The sequence below is a fragment of the Balaenoptera acutorostrata genome, chromosome 14 (assembly GCF_949987535.1).
Source record: "Balaenoptera acutorostrata chromosome 14, mBalAcu1.1, whole genome shotgun sequence".
Classification (NCBI taxonomy): domain Eukaryota; kingdom Metazoa; phylum Chordata; class Mammalia; order Artiodactyla; family Balaenopteridae; genus Balaenoptera; species Balaenoptera acutorostrata.
The window spans coordinates 30,829,632-30,854,721 of record NC_080077.1 but is presented as its reverse complement, the minus strand read 5'-3'; the positions used below and the strand labels follow the sequence as shown (position 1 = coordinate 30,854,721).

The window sequence follows — 25,090 nt, the reverse complement described above, 5'->3', positions numbered from 1 at the left end:
TCTGTTTAAAATATATTCCCTGATGAATATTTCATATTCTAGCACTGTGCAGCCAAATGACATTTCTGTGTGAAAATTTGGAAATAGCAAATTTACTATTTTTTGGAGAGCCATGGTAATTAATAAATGACTTTTTTTTTTGCAATGTGTCTATTATGCTTAGCTATTTAAGGAAAATCTTTGCTTTTTAATGTCTTTTTTTTAAAAAACATTTACATACAAAAATAAACTTACTGTGCCAATATATTGCACTTGACCAATTTCAGTTACTGGTTATGAGAGAAACCCTTTCAAGAACAGTATCAAGATTCTATACATTCTATGAGTTGTATTTCTGATGGTGGGAGTTGAAATGTGAATGGTCAGTAAAGATTTCTTCTATTTTCTGATTCTATCAGCTGCTTTAAAGGCAAAAATCATGTGGTCTACTTTCGTATTATTATCGGAAACAAGATCATCCAGAATATTTTTCTCTCTCTTTTTTAAAATCTTATGATTCTCCAAAGTATATCAATCACTGCATTAAATCTTATTTTTCATTAAAAAAAAATTGCCAGGGGTTCTCTTTCAATTTCGGTCAAACAACTCTGTCCTTGATTGCTTTAGGTCAAATCCACATAGAGTTTCTGAAGTGGGCTCCGGGCTGTCTCCATACCTGAGAGAATACGAGATTTCCTGCTTCCTCATTTACATGAGTTCTCAAAGTCAGCGTTTTGCTAATGACTTATAATGAAAACGATCCTTTTAAAAGGAATGTCTTGCTATTGCTATGGGCAGGAGGCATTTTGGGTGACTGAACAGCTTAAGCCATCTTTCTATCTGAGAATAAATGATGAAGGGGAATTTGAATGGGTTACCAAGTTATAAATTAATCTTGAGGTACTCAACTGATTGTAAACCACCTGAGCTTTCCTCTCAGCTTTTAAATCATATGATATCAATCTTTGCTCATTTTCCTCTGGGTAATTTGTTATTACGCTTATGGTAACCAACTCCACGAGACATTAACCGGCAATCCACATTACCAGTGAGTATACATTACAGTGCTAAAATAAAAATAAACTCATTGAAGAAATAGCTGGAGACCTCAACCATGCTTTTCCGTCTGCAAAATGGCATGACAGTTTGGGGATTTGTAACTGAAAATAAATTTAATTATGTCACTACCTTGCTGCTGCTAATTAGTGCCTGAGATGTGTATCAGGAGGGCAGCACAGACCCGAGGTGGAAAAGAGGGCTCATTACAAAGTAGGATGAAGAAGTGGGCTGCCTCCCTCACTCTTACTGTCTGAAGGGACATTTAAATTAGATCCTGGAAATTCCCCTTTCTGTTTATAGTAGCGAGATATTTTTCTCTTTTCTTTAGTGGAATAGGGAAACAGCTTTATAACATTTTGCATCGCCTGCATGAAATGTTTTGCATACCTGTAACCTTTCAATTAATGTTATTTATGTTTCAATAAACCGCCATGCTACTTTTCCAGATGTTCTAATCCTTCATGTAAATGAATTTATTAGATCCAGCCACCAGACTCAATGAAATCTGCCAAATTCACTGTCTGGGCCACATACCATGGCGTTTAAGCTGTATTTGCATAAGCTTGTTCTGTAAGTGTAATCTTATGTATCATCTGCAGAGTTAAAGTTTCACTAATGTAAATCCCTGACAAATCAAATACAGATGTAGCTTTTTGCCCTCAGGGTTGAGCCTGTCAATTCTCTGCTCTCACATCGACCTCCTCCTCTTGGCTTGGGCACCCCATCCTCAACGTTTGTTTTTTTCTTTCAAGAAGACTAATCTTTTAAAATTGTTTATGTAAATACATTGCAGGTACTAAACATGGTAGTGAACAATGGTTGCCCTGATCTTGTTTTCATCATTCTGCCAGACTGAAATAAGGTTGGCAAGTCATTTGAGGGGAGGTGGCCGTACCACCTGGAAAAATTGGCCCTGCCCATCAGTGGATGGCAGACAGATTGTTTCAGTTTGCCTAGAGACGTTTTAGCTAAGGAGGAGTCAAGCTCAATAAATGGATTAATGTCAGCCGGCAAATTCCATAACGTGGCCAAGGTAAATTCAATAATGGGCCAATAGGGAAGGGGGTGGGGGTTGGCTTGAAGAGGCTGGGGTGGGGTTGGGGGAAGGGTCCATCTAGTCGCGCTGAGTCTTTTTGGTTATTGTCACGACCTCAGTGAAAGGCAGGATTCTACTTTAGTTTCAGTGATTAGCTTCAAAAACTCTTGACAGGTTTAAGCCCTGTATAAAAAGAGGGAAAATATGACTGCTGAATGTGGAAGGTGTTAGTGTTCTTTGGGTTTGTTTTTGATTTTTTTTTTTTTTTCTGGGTGTTTTTGATTATTTTAAAGTCTAAATATGTTTCCTCTCCCGGTGCCCAGTTGCTATTTATTTGCCTTTAGCCTTTGATCCCTCTTACGCTGGCACACCATAAAAAACATATTCCTGCTCAAGTCTTATATTATGTAGTTGGTTTCTGCTCAGGGTGTTCACCAGGCAGGGCTGTACCCACTGAATAAAACCTCTCTTTGTTTTTGATAGACTCCAGGTGTTTATCGCTATAAGTTAGTAATGGAGTTAACCGCAAGAAGCTAACTGGAAAAAGAAGGAATTGAGGACGATTCTGAGTTTGATAACTTAGAGTCTGCCTTCTGGCAAAACCCTCAAGGGAATACATAGTCTAAGAAAAGGGGGCCCTTGCTTCTGCTTCCTAATCTAGTTAGATGAAATTGGGGTTTTAGTAGGCATAGATGTTCATTCATTTTATTTCTTCTGTGAGTTTCTCTGACAGTGGCCCACAAGCCTTTTTTTCCCCTTGCATTTTCATCATGGTACTGAAATGAATAATGATGGTGATTCCAGAAGAGATTACTGATATGCGTATTCTTGCTCTCAGCTAGAGGGATTAATGCCAGAAGCGATTTTCTACCTGTGGTAACTTTTTCTTTCCTCTTTTGAGGTGGGAGGGCAGGGGACAGCAATAATATTGGCATGAATGTCTAATAACTAGTGAAAGTAATCAGAAGAGTTCCCCTCTTTTCCTTTCACTTTTCAATTGGAATTCTTAGTTTTGCATTTCTTTTCTGTTCAAACAGGCATGCTTTTAGGGGGTTAGAGGGCAATTTAAGGGCATTTTGTGACTGTGAACAAGATTCTTGAAAAGTTTGCCCATTTGGAAATGTCTACTTTCCTTTCTCTGTTTACACAAACATATATGGTTCCTTCTGTGTTAAGGATCAAAGCTACACTTTGGACACCTTCAGGACCCAAGAACTAAGGTCAAGTCCTCTGGGAAATGCAAATTTGCTATCAGTAAACTAAGACTCCTGATTTTTCATAAATTATTTTGTCATCTGGTCTAAGTATTACAGTCTTAGGCATAATAAAAATTTGTGAGCAAATAAGAAGATTGTGGGGTTAAAAAAGCATTCAGACAAAGTGTATTAAAAAAAGATACAGAGTCTAAGGAATATACATTTCATAAAGTACTACTATTATGAAATAAGAAAGTACTACTTTAAGAAAATTTTGAGCATGTGCTAGACATTGTGCTAATATCTTTCCATGAGTTAACACATTTGATTATCCCACTGACTGATCTGTGAGGGAGTCACTAAAATTATCTTTACCTATTGCGGAGGAACCTGAGGCATAAAGAACTCAGCTCGTTTGCTCCAACAACAAGAGAATGGCATAGACAGGAATAAATCATAGGCAGTTTGGCTCTAAAGTTTGGGTTTTGTGCCAGGTTTGTGTAAGATGCAAATAAGAATGGGTTAAATTTCCTAACTTCCAGAAATGTATGCTGCTTAAACAGAATTTCTAGTTAACAATATTTTATTTGAAATGTTTAAAAGATATAAGCTTCATAAAATGGATAATTGAATACTAAATGTTCTATTATCTTGCTTGATGTTTTTACCACACAATATATAGTGGGACTGACATGATACGTCAACTCAAAAGTTAACATGTTTGACTTTCTCTGCACAGAGTTTTATAATATCATTTAAAACTCAATTTGGTGTCTACTTTCCATGTCTAAATAGTGTGAACAATAAATGTCTATATTTCATCTCAAACAAAAATAGTACTCATAGGAACACAATTTAAAGAGACAAAAATCTATTCTTACTTTGATCTTTCCAGAGCAATAAGCTGTTCGCCCTTTCTTTCTTTCTTTCTTTCTTGTTCTTTCTTTCTCTCTCTCTCTCTTTTTCTGGACTACAGTGTTAATCTGATTGAAAGTTGTCAAACTCAAATTAGGTTTTTAAATTCCCCAAATAAAAAATTAAGAAATTCCTATTTCTTTATTATCTTAGAAAAAAAGGGTAGCTATTATGTAGAAATTGGAAAGAAAATCAGACCCTAAAGAAACTCTTCAGTTAGCTGTCCCAAAGGAAAAGGAATATTTAAGACACCAGCAATCGGGTTGGGCATTTGAGTCCTCTGTTTACGTGCCAATAAAAGGACTAGGTTGGCATTCTTTTAAATGAAGTTTTATTTTATTATTATTATTTTTCTGGCTGCACCACATGGCATCTTAGTTCCTGGACCAGGGATCAAACCCGTGGCCCCTGCAGTGGAAGCGTGGAGTCCTAACGACTGGACCACCAGGGAATTCCCTTGGTTGGCATTCTTGATAACCACACACCCCTACTTACTGAAAATACATTTTCCTGTTTGGAGCCATATGGCTGAGAGGGAAGGATTGAGAAGGTAGCAAAAATTTTGTTTTTAGGATGCACTATTTGGAAGTACTGTGTTCTTGGGCCCTCTTCACAGACATTTCTGGATCCATTTATATTCTATTTACAAAGACACATAGTCCTTTTTGGACATGCTCCCACCTCTCTACTCCACAACACACAAATTGTTTAAGAGTATACGTAAACAATGGCAGAATATGGCATTTCTTTCTTTCCTCTTTATGTTTCTCAGAATATATATGGCGGTATTTAAATGTGTGTGGAGCAGGTCTTCAGGCATCTCTGTAAAGGTCAATACAAAGAGGTTGAAATTGCCCCTGGACAGTCCATGCAGGATGCCCTTTTAGGTACCTTGCCGTTCATGAGTTTTACCTGGCAAAAGCTTTTCCCAGGAGTGGACCTGGGCTTAGCGTGTAGGTCAACAGAAAATCCGCCATTTAATCAGCTGGAGCCCTATCCAGCAGGCTTTGAACTTAACAGTTCTCCCGTGGAGAGTACACACAGCTGGCGCCAAAAGACCGAGGGTGGCTCCAAACCAGGCCAGGGCTGCCTGCTCATTTGCACCGTGATGAGGAGTCGAGGAATAAGTCAATTCTTCTCTTACTCCAAGCTGCCGCCTACTGCAACACCTCCCACGACAGTGACAACAACACCCACCACCAGGGCAGCAGCACCGGCAGGAAGGTGCACACCCCTAGCCTCTCGCTGCGTTTATCGCTGCCTCCCCTCTTCCTCTCCAGCTGCCCAATTCTTATCATAGATTTTTGTCTCAAGAAATAATATTTGGAGAATAACACCCAAGGGATATGCATTTTATCCATGTCTTCAATTTTTCTAACATTTGCCAGTCTACCAGACAGTTGTATACTTTACCAAACTGTTTTGTCACCCAGTGGAATTTACTGAACTGCATTTGGCATCATGCCCTCAGTAAGCACTGAGGCAGGTGAGGAGAAGCATTCATAGGAAATGATTGTAGTCTTTTTTTTTTTTTAATTAAAAAATTTTTTTTATTTTATCTTTGGCTGCGTTGGGTCTTTGTTGCTCTGCGTGAGCTTTCTCTGGTTGCGGTGAGTGGGGGCTACTCTTCGTTGCGGTGCGCAGGCTTCTCATTGCGGCGGCTTCTCTTGTTGTGGAACACTTGCTCTAGGCACGCGGGCTTCAGTAGCTGTGGCGTGCGGGCTTCAGTAGTTGTGGCACACAGGGTTAGTTGCTCCAAGGCATGTGGGATCTTCTCGGACCAGGGCTCGAACCTGTGTCCTTTGCATTGGCAGGCAGATTCTTACCTATTGTGCCACCAGGGAAGTCCCTGTAGTTTTTATTGAATCAATGTTCTTAAGTGTGTTGTTTATCAGTGTCTTCTTTATGAGTCCCCAAAGAGATACTTCTGTTAAGCCTAGGCCAGGGAAGGCTGTCCTCCTGAGCAACTCGTATATTTCTATCTTACGGACAGGAGGCATCTTATGAGTGCTAGCTCAACAAATATTCAAGTAAACAAAATCTTCTAAAGATCGTAGCAAGAATATGCAACTTTCATGTTGCTGCCAATTATTTCATCAAACAAATGAGCTCCAATTCATTTGAAATAAAACTGTTCTATCACTGATCATGAAACATGCCAAAGTCTTTAAATGCTGTGGGGAAAATTGTCTGGGTTTTGGCATTTCCATTCATGAGAGATATCTATGCTTCCAGGTAGGTGAGAATGGTGATGATGATGATTTTTTTTTTAGGAGATTTTGTTTTTTCCTTTTTTAACCTACTCATATGATTTCAAGGATTTTTGATTTGGTTAATTAGTAAGAAATTGGAGGTACTGAGGAGGTAAATAGTAATTTAGAAATTCTGTTGTGCTAAGGCAGAGAAATTTATCAAAGTAAAGAAAGAGAATAAATCCCAGGGACTACCAGGCTCCAGAGATTCTACTGTAGTATTGAAATTTTAATTGGCTGATTTACTTTATATCAATTTCATTTGAATCAAAAAGGCATAGGCTTTAAATTGGGAAAGACTGGACTTTGAAAAACAAAGAACAAAAGACTTGAAAAATTAGGGACAAAAATTAACCTCAGTACCCATGGAATAGTGGTCCTGGACCAGCAGCCTCAGCATCACCATCACCTGTGGACTTGTAAGAAATGCAGATTCATCTATGACAATGCAAACTCTGGGGGAGGGGCCAATAATCTTTTTAGTAAGGCCTGCCGGTGATTCTGATGCTCGATAAAAAAGTTGGAGAACCGCTGGCCTAGAACAAATCTAAAATTACCCTATGACGATGGTACTGAGTCAAACATTCTCTCACCCAGAATGATTATTCATAGGCCTGATCTCTCAGAAGGAATTGTTCCAGGCTATGGTATAAAAAAATACCACTTAGGGAAGTTTATAGCAATACAATCCTACCTCAAGAAACAAGAAAAATATCAAATAAACAACCTAAACTTACACCTAAAGCAATTAGAGAAAGAAGAACAAAATAACCCCAAAGTTAGCAGAAGGAAAGAAATCATAAAGATAAGATCAGAAATAAATGAAAAAGAAATGAAGGAAACAATAGCAAAGATCAATAAAACTAAAAGCTGGTTCTTTGAGAAGATAAACAAAATTGATAAACCGCTAGCCAGACTCATCAAGAAAAAAAGGGAGAAGACTCAAATCAACAGAATTAGAAATGAAAAAGGAGAAGTAACAACTGACCCCGCAGAAATACAAAGAATCATGAGGGATTACTACAAGCAAGTATATGCCAATAAAATGGACAACCTGGAAGAAATGGACAAATTCTTAGAAAAGCACAACCTTCCAAGACTGGACCAGGAAGAAATAGAAAATATGAACAGACCAATCACAAGTAATGAAGTTGAAACTGTGATTAAAAATCTTCCAACAAACAAAAGCCCAGGACCAGATGGCTTCACAGGCGAATTCTATCAAACATTTAGAGAAGAGCTAACACCTATCTTTCTTAAACTCTTCCAAAATATAACAGAGGGAGGAACACTCCCAAACTCCTTCTACGAGGCCACCATCGCCCTGATACCAAAACCAGACAAATATGTCACAAGAAAAGAGAGTGACAGGCCAATATCACTGTTGAACATAGATGCAAAAATCCTCAAAAAATATGAGCAAACAGAATCCTACAGCATATTAAAAGGATCATACATCATGATCAAGTGGGGTGTATCCCAGGAACGCAAGGATTCTTCAATATTCACAAATCAATCAATGTGATACACCATATTAAAAAATTGAAGGTTAAAAACCATGGGGTAATCTCAATAGATGCAGAAAAAGCTTTTGACAAAATTCAACACCCATTTATGATAAAAACTCTCCAGAAAGTAGGCATAGAGGGAACTTACCTCAACATAATAAAGGCCATATATGATAAACCCAAAGCCAACATCATTCTCAATGGTGAAAAATTGAAACCATTTCCTCTAAAATCAGGAACAAGACACAGATGCCCACTCTCACCACCATTATTCAACATAGATTTGGAAGTTTTAGCCACAACAATCAGAGAAGAAAAAGAAATAAAAGGAATCCAAATCAACAAAGAAGAAGTAAAACTGTCACTGTTTGCAGATGACATGATACTATACATAGAGAATCCTAAAGATGCTACCAGAAAACTACTAGAGCTAATCAATGAATTTGGTAAAGTAGCAGGATACAAAATTAATGCACAGAAATCTCTTGCATTCCTATACACTAATGATGAAAAATCTGAAAGAGAAATTAAGGAAACATTCCCATTTACTACTGCAACAAAAAGAATAAAATACTTAGGAGTAAACCTACCTAAGGAGACAAAAGACCTGTATGCAGAAAACTGTAGGACACTGATGAAAGAATTAAAGATGATACAAACAGCTGGAGAGATATACCATGTTCTTAGATTGGAAGAATTAACATTGTGAAAATGAGTATACTACCCAAAGCAATCTACAGATTCAATGCAATCCCTATCAAACTACCAATGGCATTTTTCACAGAACTAGAACAAAAAATTTCACAATTTGTATGGAAACATAAAAGACCTTGAATAGCCAAAGCAATCTTGAGAAAGAAAAACAGAGCTGGATGAATCAGGCTCCCTGGCTTCAGACTATACTACAAAACTACAGTAATCAAGACAGTATTATACTGGAACAAAAACAGAAATATAGATCAATGGGACAGGATAGAAAGCCCAGAGATAAACCCACGCACATATGGTCACCTTATCTTTGATAAAGGAGGCAAAAATATACATTGGAGAAAAGACATCCTCTTCAATAGGTGGTGCTGGGAAAGCTACATGTAAAAGAATGAGATTAGAACACTTCCTAACACCATACACAAAAATAAACTCAAAATGGATAAAGACCTAAATGTAAGGCCAGACAGTATAAAACTCTTAGAGGAAAACATAGGCAGAACGCTCTATGACATAAATCACAGCAAGATCCTTTTTGACCCATCTCCTAGAGAAGTGGAAATAAAAACAGAAATAAACAAACGGGACCTAATGAAACTTAAACGCTTTTGCACAGCAAAGGAAACCATAAACAAGACAAAAAGACAACCCTCAGAATGGGAGAAAATATTTGCAAATGAAGCAACTGACAAAGGATTAATCTCCAAAATACACAAGGAGCTCATGCAGCTCAATATCAAAAAAACAAACAACCCAATCCAAAAATGGGTGGAAGACCTAAATAGACATTTCTCCAAAGAAGATATACAGATTGCCAACAAACACATGAAAGAATGCTCAACATCACTAATCACTAGAGAAATGCAAATCAAAACCACAATGAGGTATCACCTCACATCTGTCAGAATGGCCATCATCAAAAAATCTACAAACAATAAATGCTGGAGAGGGTGTGGAGAAAAGGGAACACTCTTGCACTCTTGGTGGGAATGTAAACTGATACAGTCACTATGGAGAACAGTATGCAGGTTCCTTAAAAAACTAAAAATAGAACTACCGTATGACCCAGGAATCCCACTATTGGGCATATACCCTGAGAAAACCATAATTCAAAAAGAGACATGTACCACAATGTTCATTGCAGCACTATTTACAATAGCCAGGACATAGAAGCAACCGAAGTGTCCATCAACAGATGAATGGATGAAGAAGATGTGGCACATATATACAATGGAATATTATTCAGCTGTAAAAAGAAACGAAATTGAATTATTTGTAGTGAGGTGGCTAGACCTAGAGTCTGTCATAAAGAGTGAAGTAAGTCAGAAAGAGAAAAACAAATACCATATGCTAACACATATATATGCAATCTATAAAAAAATGTTTCTGATGAACCTAGCGGCAGGACAGGAATAAAGACGCAGACGTAGAGAATGGACTTGAGGACATGGGGAGGAGGAAGTGTAAGCTGGGATGAAGTGAGAGAGTGGCATAGACATTTATACACTACCAAATGTAAAATAGCTAGCTAGTGGGAAGCCACTGCATAGCACAGGGAGATTAGCTTGGTGCTTTGTGACCCCCTAGAAGGGTGGGATAGGGAGGGTGGGAGGGAGACGCAAGAGGGAGGTGGTATTGGGATATATGTATGCATATAGCTGATTCACTATGTTATACAGCAGAAACTAACACAACATTGTAAAGCAATTATACTCCGATCAGGATGTTAAAAAAAAAATTACCACGGACTTACCTGGCAGTCCAGTGGTTAAGACTTTGCTTTCCAATGCAGGGGGTGAGGGTCTATCCTTGGTCGGGGAGCTAAGATCCCACATGCCTTATGGCCAAAAAACCAGAACATAAAACAGAAGTTGTATTGTAGCAAATTCAATAAAGACTTTAAAAAATGGTCCACATCAAAAAAAAAAAATAAAAATCTAAAAAAATAAAAATAAACAAACAAAAAAAGCATGAAATCATTGTACAAATCTTCCAGTCTCCCCAGCCCCAAGGAAAATATTTCTCAGAGCATCTTCAGGGCAACTGAGCCCCAGTTTTCTACTGGGGTTATTTGACTATTTGCACAAACTTCACTGACTTTTCTCCCATCTCACGTCTCTGATTTTCTCATCTAAGTTTCCTGGCCTCACTTTCCCAAATAAACCAGCTGCACCCAAATCTAAGTCACAGGGTCTGCTTTTCAGGAAGTAAGCTGGAAATCAAAAAGACAATGCTGTAAACAACAAACACATTTAATGAGACATAAGTTAAAAAGAAATGTAAAAAAAAAAAAAATTACCAGATGAAGGAAGTATCACTGATCAATGTCTATATTCCCCTGCATTACAAGGTATTGATTCAAACAGAGAAGTTATACAAATTTTATGAATCATCAATACATTTATCTCCATATGGTACTTTTTCTTCAAAGAGGGAACAGTTTGCTGTGATCTGGTGAGCTTTTCAGGGCATATGTATTAGCTGTGGCTGAACTGGCTGAACTGCCATGCCCAGAGGTCTCCTGGGGGAAAGGTCAGACCTTGTGATTTAGAATTGCTGAGCAGCTCCTCTAGAAACATGGAGTATTCATAAAAATGGAAGTTAATCATACAAAACCCATTAATTCTGTCCTTTTTTGCTAGTTTTGAAATTATGAAAATAATAATGTTCATTCTATAAAATAAAAACAAACATTATAATATTTTTTCAAAGGAAAATTAAAGTCTCTTATAGCTCCCATCACTTCTCGCCATCTTGCCAAAGTCTTGCTTACTTATTTATTCTTCAGAGGTAGTTACTGTGAAGTTTGGGGGTCTAGTATCTTCCTAGAACTTTTCCAGCCTATGGAAATGTAAAAATATACCATTTTTTAACACGAATTAAAATATATATCCTATTTTGCTACTTGTTTTTTTCCATTAAAGTATATTGTGGGACAAGTTTCTGTAGCTAGAATTTTCAGAAAATATAATTATGAAAAATCAATCAATGTACAAGGTACGGGAGCTCAAGTTGCTATGTTATGAGAGGATCAAATTATTTGCTCTCTGTAGGTCTATAGTGTGGTTAGGAAAAAAGCACTAATGTTAGTGAATCAGAATAATTAAGAGCTGAATTGCCAGGGATGACTTTATGTGTGGTTTGGTAATGAAGACATGTGAGATATATCAGTTAGGCTTGATTGCCAAAAAGTTGTTTATATTAGAAGAGGCAGTTAAAATGCAAAGAATCAGGACAAGTAAAACAGAAGTGGTGGTGGGGTGGTCCTAAATGTTGCAGCTTTTCACAAGGAGGAACAAAGTCATAATAATAAGAATGGCAGAACTGAGCGAGGCATCTGGAAGGATAAATTAAAAGACTGGTCTGGAGGGAAGGGGATTGTTTGGGATTAGTGGGAAACCCATTGGATTAGTGGGAGAGTGGTAGTACGTTTGACATGAAGGCAGATGAATTTAGACTTGAATTTAAATGTTTAAATAAAATACTTAAATAAAAAGAAAAATGAAGACATTATGTAATATGACCAAGAAGGAATATCTTTCCTTTTCACACTTATCTAATAGATACCTCATCTTTTTGAAAAGCAAACACACATACACACACAGAGCCCTTCCTTTACAAGCAGTTTCATAAGAAGAGTAATTTTTAACAGTATCTAATTTTGTAGGATGCATATTTCAGTAATTAATATTTAAATTTGAACTAGCATGATTTTATTATGTGATAATCGAGAAACTCAGCTATTGATTTGCATAAGAGTTAAACCCAGGGGACTAGATGTATGGATTTAGAAACTATTTCGGGTATGTGTTGAAGTATAATTTGTATCTATATTTTTTCTAATAAGATGGTTCATTCTGAACCACAATCAACTCACCACTTGTCACTCATTAACTACCGTTCATGGTAGTAGTTTTATTTTAAAAATATACAAATGGAATAAGGCATATGTTTGGTAATTTTCCAAGAAGAAACTTTTTCTGGCAAAATTATATATGTATATATATTTTTTCCTTTGGCCCACAGGATTCCTGAATATTATGGCATCAAAGTATAATCATCGTTGCCTAAGATTCCAGCACTGGATAAGCAGTGCTAGCTGGTTTTGAAACAGACTGAACAGTTAGCAAGATTTGTTTACTTCTGCTTCTCAGATGAAGATCAAATGAACAAATTCCAAGCGAATGGTATAATAGAAGGAGACAAGAGAAAATGAGTAACAATATTCTGCTGCTGACCTTTCCCCCTGTATTAAGATGTGATGTTCAAGGATAAATATGATTTTCCCAAGGAAAGCAGCAGAATGTTATGGTGTAACAAATGTGTATTTTTATGCCCTTAAGCCTTGTATGATGTGGTTGATTATCTTCATAAGAGAAGACAGCACCACACTCTTCATAGGAGAAGACAGAACCTCTCCAGGCTTTATATAATAATAAAAGATGTTGGGTGTGTTTTGTTTATTCCCTTTCTAAGTACTATACAAATTTAAATACGTAATTTGTTTTAAAAAATTCTGAAAGGATGAATTAAATCATTTTCAATAGGATGGAAACATCTTAAAGACAGAAATTTGGAAAAAGCCAAAGAAAGCCTCAATCTGCACATACTGCCCAATCTACCTCAGCCTTGTTTTTCAAAATCCAGCTTGTATTTTAGGATTTAAAAGTATTATACCTAAAACTTTCCTCTCTCCCTCTTTCCCATGTTTCTTCCCATTTTTTTTTTCAAGCTTTACACTGTTGAGAATTTGGTCTACAAGTCTGGGGCAGTTTATGGGCACCATTTGTTTTGGTCTACTAATCTTTCCCAGGCTCTCCCTATTTTTAAGACACATTCTAATTTGGGGTCACATGGATCATTTATAAGGAAATGCCTTTTTGTAATCCACTTGCCCCTACATATATTTTTATTCGTAATATTTACACAGCTAATTTGACCAGAGGAGAAACTGCTCTTGGAACATGAGTGATTTCTGTACAGAGAACAAATTTAGTTCCAATCAGGATCTCCATGATTAGGAACGGGTGTGCAGGGTAATTTGGAATTCAGGGCAGCTACCAATGCAGCACACACATAGATTTTTAGAAGTGGTGGTGAACTGTTGAAAAGAAACTGGCTAAGATTTGACCATCATTTGAAGTGGAAAAAGAAAAATAGCTTGTTTTGGGGCTTCCTGCCATTTTCTTCCTTTGGTAACTGAAGATTTTTTTTTTTTTCTGGTTTGGGAAAAAAGTGAGGCACTGAGGACTCTAACCATAACAAAAAATTGTTCCTCTATGAGCAAAGGATATCTGTCCAGTACACCTCAGAAAAATCAGGTCTAGGAAATGATAGATGGACTCATTGCTAGGATTAGAATAAGAGGAATGGAAGATTACAGTGTTCTCTAATCCAAAATGTTTGATACTGGGTTGTTTAGAATTGTTTTGGCTGCAAGTAATACAAACCTGACATAAACTGGTTTCAGATAAAAGAAAATTATAATATTACATCCTAGAAATCCCAGAAGTAAGTGAGACTTCAGGTCTGGCTAGTTTAGTAACTTGGAGACGGCACTGGGGCCAGAGTTCTTTGCACTGTCACTCTCTGCCTGGGACCATCCGGGCTGTTTCCTCTCCCGGGTGTGAGAGAACAGCCAGGGGTAGTCAGGACTGTCCCTTCCCGGGTCACTTCCAGCGGCAGAGAGACAAAAAAACCCTCTCTTTCAAACAGGATAAGGATCTTTCCCTTCAGTCTGGCTACACTTTTGACTCCATAGGAACAGTCAGGAGAAAGTCACGTGCTCAGGGACTCCGAGTAGTTGAGATCTACCCTAGGAGCTGGGCCGAGGCTCAGCTCCTGTTTTGTTCATTGCAGTATTGAAATACTATTTGTTTGCTGCCATTTGTGGAAAATATTCTTGTGTGCCACAACTTAAATTTTATTCTTATTGGAGAGAATGAAGTTAGTACTGGGAAGTTAGTACTTCTGCAGTATAGGATTGGGAACTGGGAACAAAGAATAAAAGTAATAGAACTATATGATATATAAATTGATCTGTGGGGTTCATCTGGGAAGCTAACCTCCTTTAAAAGTACCGCTTCTGTGGAATAATGCATTCTAAATTTTAAAAAAAATCAATTTCCGATTGAGTAGGCTGTGTTTATTCCCTGTATTTAACACAGAGTCTGGCATGGGAATAGGTGATCAATTAATATATGTTGAAAACATGTATGACTTTGGGAATACAGCCCATTTGTAAATTAAGAATGGCTGTCTGCAACTCAACTCCTCTCTCAAGGAACTTTCATCGGGAGATATGGCATATATAAGAAAGTATTAGTGATCAATAGAAGGAAGAGTATAATAAAACACTAAATCGAATACTACCAAGAACTCCAAGCACACAGCATAGCCATTTAGATCTAAGAGCAACAAGGGACAAAGACAGAAATTATTGCCAGAATATGTATTTTTGGGGAGTTAAAGGAATGTTGGACCTGAAAAAAAATGAAAGGGACAATCAATATTTTATAGTATTTTTAAAACTATAACTTAATAAACTGAAATTTAGAAGAATTCTCACCCTATGTTTGGTAATTAGGTTCTATAGCTACAGGTGTATGCTAAAAGTATCAATAATAATTTCTTAAATCAAACTGGTATTGTTAGCATGTGGTCAAATATTTTTTCAGCCGTGTGACTGCAACATGTGTTAGAATTTCATCAGCAATAATTTTAAGAAAAATATTTTTCAGTTTGAAGAACTCACATCGTCAAGGACCATGTCCTAGATGTACTTTCTTTCTTTAGAGCACAGCAGGACCTGGTCATGTTGGAGTAGGTCATTGCCGTTGAGTAATGAATTGAGGAACCTAGGAAGCCTCTCTTGCTTCAAAATATCTCTTCTATTCTACTGTCTCCCTAGCACAGTGTCACCACCAGATAGTCATTCCTTTGAGTCAGCCTATGTGCTCTTTTGAAAAGCTAGTCCTTCATCCCTTAATATAAAAATAGCCCTAATATATTCTTCCCTCTCTATAATTAAACCTGGTCACTGGGGGAATTCATTAACACATTACTGTGGATTGACACCTGCCATGAACTGGACATTATGTAAATCTCTTGGTTACAAAGATAGATGTAAGCAGTCTCTCTTTGCTTTGTTTTTAGAAGCCCATCGTTTAGTTGAAAGGCAAGCTTAAACACTGCGATGTGATGGGAGGTGTTGCCGGGACGGCAGTGCTGATACACATACTAGGGAGGAGGGAGTGACTGTTTTGTGAGGATTTGGAAGTCTAGCACAAGGCAGATGGCTAAAAGAAGGCTCTGAGTTTTGGTGGGATGAAATTTCTAGGATAAGGAATAGGGAAAGATGTGGCAAGATGAAATAAAGATAGCACAGGTCGTATCTTAATTATTTAAAAATAATTTTATACGTGAAACCTTTTATTAAATCATCTCTTAACCTGAGACCTTCGTGTAACATTTGTTGTAAATTCAGAATCAAGATTGTAGTCAGACGGCGGCCGGTCCGCGCGGATGGCGGCGGCGGCCCGCTCCCTCGGCCGCTTCCGAGGCTGCCTGGCGGGCGCGCTGCTCGGGGACTACTGCGTGCGCGCCGTCGACGAGGCACGCGACACCGCCGACCCGACTTCAGTCCTGCGTCAGGCCCAGGACCGGGAGCCGGACCGCGGCTCGCCGGGGAGCGCGCGGCCAGAAGCACTTGTGCTACCCCGACGACACGGCCGTGGCCAGGGCGCTGGTGCAGTGCCTGCTGGCCAAGGAGGCCTTCGACGAGGTGGACATGGCTCACAGGTTTGCTCAGGAGCACAAGAAAGACCCTGACGGGGGTTATGGTGCTGGAGTGATCACCGTCTCCAGGAAGCTCCTGAGACCCAAGTGCCGTGATGGCTTTGAGCCGTCCCGGCCCAGTTTAATGGCAAAGGCTCCTACGGCAACGGGGGCGCCGTGCGGGGGGCCGGCATCTCCCTGGCCTATAGCAGCGTCCAGGATGTGCAGAAGCTTGCCCGGCTCTCGGCCCAGCTGCCGCACGCCTCCTCCCTGGGTTACAAGAGTGCCATCCTGCAGGCCCCGGCTGTGCACCTGGCTTTGCAGGGTGAGTCGTCCAGTGAGCACTCCCTTGAACAACTCCTGGGCCACATGGAGGAGCTGGAGAGTGATGCCCAGTCCGTGTCAGATGCCCGGCAGTTGGGCATGGAGGAGCGTCGTACTCCAGCCAACTGAAGAAGATTGGGGAGCTTCTAGAGCAGAACTCAGTGACCAGAGAGGAGGTGGTGTCCCAGCTAGGGAATGGCATCGCTGCCTTTGAATCTGTGCCCACCGCCATCTATTGCTTCCTGTGCTGCATGGAGCCCGACCCCAAGATCCCCTCTGCCTTCAACAGCCTCCAAAGGACTCTCATCTATTCCATCTCACTTGGTGGGGACACAGACACCATTGCCACCATGGCTGGGGCCATTGCTGGCGCCTACTATGGCATGGAACAGGTGCCAGAGAGCTGGCAGCAAAGCTGTGAGGGCTATGAGGAGACTGACGTCCTGGCCCAGAGCCTGCACCGGGTCTTCCAGAAGAGTCTGTGAGGGCCACAGCTGCTGGGGCTCTGCCATACCCAGCAGGACCAACTACAGCTCCGATTGGAAACCCTGGGCTCCCATAGCCTTGGCTCCCTGCCTTGGTCTTCCTGCAGTGTGGCCGGAGTGCACCCTTGGGGCTGGGGACTCCTTTGGGGAGGTCACTGAACAGTGAGGGAGGGACGGGTGCCTTCTGGTGCTGGGTTCCTGGCTTCTGCAGAGCCTCGGTGCTCCTGGCTCCTCTGTCAGACATAAGGGACCGGGGCCGGTTTTATTTTGGAGCAGTACTTGTGGCATTTTCCTTTATTATCTAGGACATGGGATTTGGGGAGGTGGAAATGATCTGCAACATCATTTCTCCTTGTTGGGATTTAACCAATTTGCCAGGAAGCCTGCCTTTGACTGCACAGGGCCCCTGAGTGCCAAGTTTGTATGAATCAGGAGGTGGACACGTGAATCTAGCTGATCTAGATGCACACCTGGCCCTTGGCTGTCATGGGTCTTGTTAACAGCTTCCAGACGAAGTCACAGAGCAATAAACAGTTTTTTAAATCCTTCCCCCCCCCAAAAAAAAGATTGTAGTCAATTAATAACCCTTGACAACAGAATATGTAAGACAAATGTTACAAGATATTTCTGAATATTGTGGTGATGTCACTCTTGTTCTCCTTCATCTCCCAAATACATAACAGATGAAGGTAAAGTGACAGACATGTACACAAATGATGGTAATAACTGTAGGAGTTGAAGTTACTCATGACTGACAAACCATCACAACATTCCTTGCTTTTTTTCCAAATACTCCTCCTCAAGTCAGCAACAATTTCCTGTGCAAAATACCAGAACAATTTCTCCCAAGACTCAGGCTCACAGTCATCACCCAGACATTATTTTGAAGTTATTGTAAATATTAATTTAGACCATAAGTTCTGATGGTAAGATACATGAATGTGTATGTTGATTGGTCAATAAACCCGATTCACAGCACTATCATCAATCATAGATTACATTTATGTGATTGTTAACCCATGAGAAACCACCATCCGTATCTGAAGGCTGAGCTGTAAGACTTACATATCAAAGCACTTGCAAGGTTCCCAGTCCTCCCTTTAAGTATGAATCATGGGATCACAAGGTTTCTCAATCTTGGTACTTATTAACATTTTGAGCCAGATAATTTTTTGGGGGGGGTGAAGGGGACTTCCCTTAGCAACATCCCTCGCCACTACCCACTAGATGCCAGAAGACCACCCTCCCCCTGACCCCACTAAGTTGTGGCAACCAAAAACGTCTTCTGACGTTGCCAAATATCCTCTGGGAGGCAGGATTGTTTCTGGCTGAGAACCACTGGGTTACATACCATACCAATAGTCACTCTTCAGTACTGTAATTGTTATTGTTTATAGATATATTTTATAGGGCCATAATGTGTTGAAAGGAAGTCTACATATGACTCATTGAGAAAGAATGGCAGACCAACCAGATCAACACCCATAGCCAATAATACATCAGAACTCACTTGACCACAGATGACGGTATATAACTCAATCAGGAGGCAGTGAAGTGGGAGGTGGTATGATACAACAGATTTCTTTCTGTGTGTGACTTATTTTCTGCTTTTAAAAGTAACACATGAGTCCGTTTTTGAAAAAAAAAAAACATATATAGGAGTATGAAGAAGAAAACAAAAATTAGCCCTATTATCACCACCAGGAGACAATGGTTATTGTGGTAAATTATATATTTTTTCTAACGTTCACTGCTTTCCCATGTGATGTGCAGGGTCTTTGAGGGAGATTATTCCTCTGGCCTCAGTGAAGCCAGTCTTGTCCATAGGGCTTGTTTTGGCCGATGAAATATGAGCTACTTCTAGGTACGATCTTTAAAATCATCACATGGTTTCTCCTTGGCCCTTTTCTCTCTGCCACGAGAAAAACGAAGTACTAAAGAAGGGATGTTCTTTAAGAATAAATAGTAGGACAAAGAGGACACATGAAGGAGAGCTATACTGACTCTCTGCTGGCATGAAATTTAACCTTTATTGTTTAAAAGAAAATTTTTTTTTAATGTAGACCTTATTTTTAGTCTTTATTGAATTTGTTACAATATTGCTTCTGTTTTATGTTTTGGTTTTTTGGCTGCGAGGCATATGGGATCTTAGCTCCCTGACCAGGCATCGAACCTGCACCCCCTGCATTGGAAGGCTAAGTCTTAACCACTGGACCACCAGGGAAGTCCCACCTTTATTGTTATGCCACTAAATTTTAGGATTATTTGTTACTGCAGCATAACCTCATAAAATCTAACATATAGTATATTTTATTCTAGTCTTTTTATATACATATGTATGAATAATGAATAAAATATAAATATATTATTTAAAATATGTACATTTCTATACAAATGTATATTTATAATTAGGGTAATTTTCACTTAACCTGTTTCTTTGTGATTTTTTTCTCTTTGATAATTTTCGGGTATAATTATCCCTCTGTAACATGAATTTTGATAAATGCCTGGCATTCCATTGTACTAAGTCAACCCCCCCCCCCCATGTTATTATACTTTTACTTTATTTTCAATTAACACTCTTACATATAACATCCCCACACAGAAGTCTTTGGTGCATCTCTGATTATTTTCTTAGGATAATTCAAGGAAGTGACATTGCTGGGTAAAGAGGGTGAACATTGGTAAGGCTTTTAGTAGAGATTACAGAGTTGCTTACCATAATTATCACACTCATGGACTCCGTCCAGGGTGGATCAAGATGTTATTTCTTCACATCCTCAGTAACACTGGAGATTGACGTTAAATTCAAGAAGAAGAACTTTGAAAATGTCTGGGAGTAAAATACTATCTTTTTTCAGTTTTTTTTCCTGACTTGCTAGTGAAATGATTTTTTTTTTTTGCATGTCATTTTAAATGCTCTGCCCCTTATTTTCAAGGTCAATAGGAAATAAGTTTATAAAACCTGATTTTCCTACTCAAGTAGGATGATTAACATGGATAGGAACAAGGGTCCAAATCGATAATCCAAGAACGAGCTCCAAGTAATTTGGAACAATAAAATACAGTGGAAATGTCAGTATAGAAAAAAATTCATGTAAAGATGATTTTAAGTGGGCTTGGAAGCAATGAAAAGGCTGAGAAGCAGTGCTATGTGTCACTCATTCATCCATTAATTCATTCAACAAGTAAGTGGCTAGAAAGAGCCAGGGATTATACAGATGTTGAGGACATAGTGTTGCGCAAGATAGACAGGCCTCCTGCCCTTACACAGCTTACAGCCTAATGGCCAAAGACAATTACACCACCAACAGCCATTCAACTTGATAGCACCCTGATAGGATAAAGTCAGAACCAAGAGATTGGGTGGCAGGAGTTCCAAGAATGCCAGATGCCATCTTCAAAACATTCCTGCGAGAGAACATGTCTTTTAGCAAGTGACAGATTTAAGATTTGAATCCAAGTCTCCTTGATGCTCCAAGTCTGTATTCAGCCAAAGATTTGTACAGTATAAGTTAGGAGGGCAGTATATAAGATATGTAGAAAGAACAAATATGTTGACAAAACAATATCACCTTATATTTCAGGTCCATATATGTGTATCTCTAGTCTAGAAAGTAGCATGTGTCTTAGTTCTTTACTGATACTGCTTTGTTAACATTTCTCTACGATGGTTCTCTGTCATGATCATCACTTCCTCAATGATTTCCCATATGGGACATTGGAAAGTTGAGTTCTTTGGCAAAAGTTATAATTACCATATGTTTATGTGCACAAATATATTTATTTCGTTTTTATGATTAAATGTTAGTTATCAAAGCAGAAATGGGTTTTTATAACAGGGATGGCTGTTCAGGTTTGTAAAGCAAGTTAAACCTGACAATAAGGCATGTGCTTTAAATTTCCTTGGTTTGAGGCACTGTTTACTCTGGTGGCAGCGTTGTACATAAGTCAAGCTTTCTTGCTTTCCCCCATAAACTGTTAAATGGTAGAATGATTTCGGCCAACCCCGAAGGAAATATCTGAAAACAGCAGATTTATTTTTGATTTAATATTGATGAGTCATGCCTCAAAGTTCCTCATTAGACTGTGTGGAAAAGCTTTCAAAATCTGGGAGAAATCATAACCTGTGTCGCCAAAATTTAAACATTTTCTAGAGAGGAGACCATCATAATTTAAGTGTTACTTTGCAAAGTTGGCTCTCGTTTATCTAGCTCAGGGTCTCAATGTCTTCATTAGCTTATTTTAACTGTATTCTAAAGCAATCATTCTCCAGATGATAAAAAATATATATTTTTATCATTTGTCACATTTTACATTTTAATTGATGGTGTTGATTAGTCTTGATGTTTGAGTCTTGGCTAAGCAGAAAATGCATGTTTTATATGTATATATTTGTTTTCTTTATTTCTGTGTGGCTGTATGTGATAGCTCCTCAGCTAAACACAAACTTAGACAAGAAGGATCCTTTGAAAGGTCAGATAACTTCTTGAACAAAATGAAGCCTTAATAGTTTTTCAAGCTCTTAGGTAATTTTGGTGGAAGATGGGATTCTGCATGTCATTATGGAAGGAATGATTTTCCTTTTATTGAAGTATACTTGTTTTACAATGTTGTGTTCGTTTCTGGTGTACAGCAAAGTGATCCATATATATATATATGAACATATATATATATATTTTTTCCAGGAATGACTTTTCTGCTTATATTTTCTAGACCCTGCTCTGTCCTTTAGTACCATTCTAGCTGGGTGCTTCCACTCATTTCCAGCCAGAGTCTCCACCAAACCAAGCATTTTCATTTATTTATTTGTTCATGCATTTATTTGTTCAACAAATGACTGTGGACAATCTACTATATTCTAGTTCTTTGAGTTTCACTAAGGCTAGATAAAAACTACCAAAAACCATGCCTTTGATTCATAGCCTAGAAAATCATACGTACGTGTGTGACACATTGTGGCTTACAGAAATATTCACTTGCGTTATGTCATTTGATTCACAACAACCCTGTGAGGTAGGGAAGACAGATATTGTTTGCATTTCACAAATTAGGCAGCTGATTGTTGTGTTTTTAAGTAGAATTTTGTCTACTTAATATTAATCTAGATCATGAATTGAAATTGTATCTATATGGTACCTACAAATGTTGACCTAGACAATAGCTGTCTCAGTGGAGTGGTGGGGAGGAAAGGATGATTGGCTGAGGAGACAGGAAAGTGAGGAAGTGGAGACAAAGACTACTTAGAGACCTCTTTTGAGGAAGTGGGGGAATAGAGAGACAACTGAAGGAGGACATGAAGTCCAGGGAGGTTTTTCGTAAGAGTTTTCTGAAGCATGTTTCACATGCTGATAAGAATAAGCCAATAGCAAGAAGTGTATTCATGGTACAGGATAGAGAAAGGGGAAAATTGCAAGAAAAAAAATCTGAAGAAGTTGGAAGAGGAAAAGTCCGAGGTGAAAAATAGTCTTAGAAGAAAAAAAGGAGCAGTTAATTCAGTTTAACAGGAGGGAAGACAAAGAGGATGGGCATAGATAAGTAGGTTGGTAAATTTGGTGGCTGTAAATGAGATAATTTTCTTGTCATTGGTTCTATTTCTCTGTGAAATAAGAGAATAGTTAGCTAAGAGTGAGGAGCAAGCAGATGGTATTTGAATTATAAGGAAAGAGGAAAGGTATAAGACAGTCATTACATATTCTGGTTTACATTTTTAATGTAATCATTTTCCCCTTCAGTTTCCTGTATAAAGATAAAAAAACACTGACTCCTAGAAATTTATATAATTGTAAAATCTTCACTATTGTCATTATTATTTATTTACTTTATATCCATCCATAGGAATGCTTTACCTTGATGTAAGATCATATAAACTACTTGAACATCTTGTCTTATGGAACAAATTTACATTGCGGCACATGCAAAACAGTGCTTAACATGTCAAACTTTTTATTGCTGATAATGACTATTTGCTGGTTATGAGGTCAAAATATTTGTTGAATTAATAGTGGTTGTGTTTGTTGCTGAACTCTGCAATATGTTTTATAGAGTTGAGTGATAGTCCTTAAAAATGTTTATATTTTTAAAGACTACATTAAGGGATGGATATTGTTCAGGTCAGCTCTCCATGGCATTTCTACAAGTCTTGTGACAGCTTTTGTTCCATACTATCTTTTCAAGGCAATTTGCCATGAACAAAGAGACATCCTTTTGGAATAGAGGGCAGATTTGTTTTCTAACTAGGATAATAAAGATAAGAGCTCCCTCTAGAAAAGGTTGGGTAGATTTGTTAGCAACTCCTTATAATTCTGGGGTTTTCCTAAGCTTAGAATTCCTCAGTTGTGATACACGCTTACTATGCATGCAGCACCCACCTAGACCCACCTACATCACTCCCATGGGACTTAGGGCAAAAGGTGAACTAACATGAACATGAGATTCATGCTACTTGCTGTGCTCTGAGTAATGAAGTCTTTTGTCTTTGACCCAGGAGTCTCATGTCTTCTGACAGCATATGCAAAACTGTGACCCACTAACCCGTTAACTTACAAGTAAACGTGTCAGACTTTTCACAGTTCCTGACATTTCAAAAGGTGACATCAGCACGGCCATTTAATATCATTTAAGATACAAAGCACTCTTCATTTATTTTTTGGAATTCTACTCTTAACCCTAATCTTTTCCTTTTTCTCTTTTCTCTTCTTTTTCTTTTTTTTTTCTTTCATCATTTTTAGTTTGCAGGATGGAATTTAAGCACTTAATTATCTCATTCAACATTTAAGACATATAATATGTTTTAAAGTCCTTCAGTAATAATGTTTAAATGTTTGGCTTTTAAAAATAACAACTTTTCCTAAATTTTTTTTTTTTTTAAAGGATAGTTATTTCAGAAGGGTTTTCTTTTGGATGGGAATAGTAATTGCTTCTGAGTCACAGTAAACAATGGATTGAATTTTAAACTCTGAAGATCACATTCCAGCCAAGATATTTCCCAAGGAATAGAAGCCCATGTACCTCCCTAAATATTAAGCCAATGACAGCAATAACTAATAGGGGATTGCTTTGAACTGATGATGGAGAACAGCTCACTGTGGTTTACCAAATTTTGACTTGGGAAAATGAAACCTAGTAGGTACAGGTACAATGGACACCAGGATCAGTCAACGTGGCTGGTCAGGGAGGGCCCAGATGTATTCTTTCAAAGGATACAACCAAAGAGAGGGTCTTGGAAGCCATCAAAGAGTGAGAGACATGAGCAGAATAAAATGCTCTGAGACGGCAAGAGAAAACTACATCCTGTGTTTTTAGACAGCAGGATGTGGGTTGACAGAATCAAGCATGGAACTTTCCAACTCAAAATGAGTCAGGAGATAAGAGTGGTGATCACAGGCAGGAAGTAAATAAAGGTCCCAATGCAGCTCGGACCCATGATACACAGTGAAACCCAACTAATTGTTTCCCAACTGGCAAGAAAACATTGATGAAACAAGTGAGAGCATGCCTAATTCTGGAAAACTTGGTGGGTTTTGGTTGGACCCCCTGAATTGCCCAGGTTAACACTTTACTAAGTATAATTAACTAATTATTTGAATATGCAAATATTCATCTGTTTTAAAGAGTTTAATATAAATTTAAGGAATTAAAGTTATAGACCACTAAAACACTCTTATTGTAAGATGTACTAATTTAGTATTCATTGTGTTACATTTCTTCCTGAACTCACTAAACTAAAAAAATATTCATAGAAAAGATAAGCTTTCATAAGTATTATTTTTGGGTGGTAAATAAAATGTTGTCAAATAAAGCTATTTTATTGTGCTATTTCTACCTGTTTATAAAAGCACTTGGACTTGGA

At 38.4% G+C, this 25,090-nt stretch overlaps 1 long non-coding RNA gene and 1 pseudogene across 1 annotated transcript in view; both read left to right on the top strand.

Annotated features, from left to right (window-relative positions):
- LOC103010248 (ADP-ribosylhydrolase ARH3-like) overlaps positions 1-17,350 on the top strand; it is a 99,566-nt pseudogene extending 82,216 nt beyond the window's left edge.
- Positions 1-25,090, top strand: part of LOC130704733 (uncharacterized) — a 75,033-nt gene that overhangs the window by 40,937 nt on the left and 9,006 nt on the right. The gene's annotated exons all lie outside the window — the stretch shown is intronic.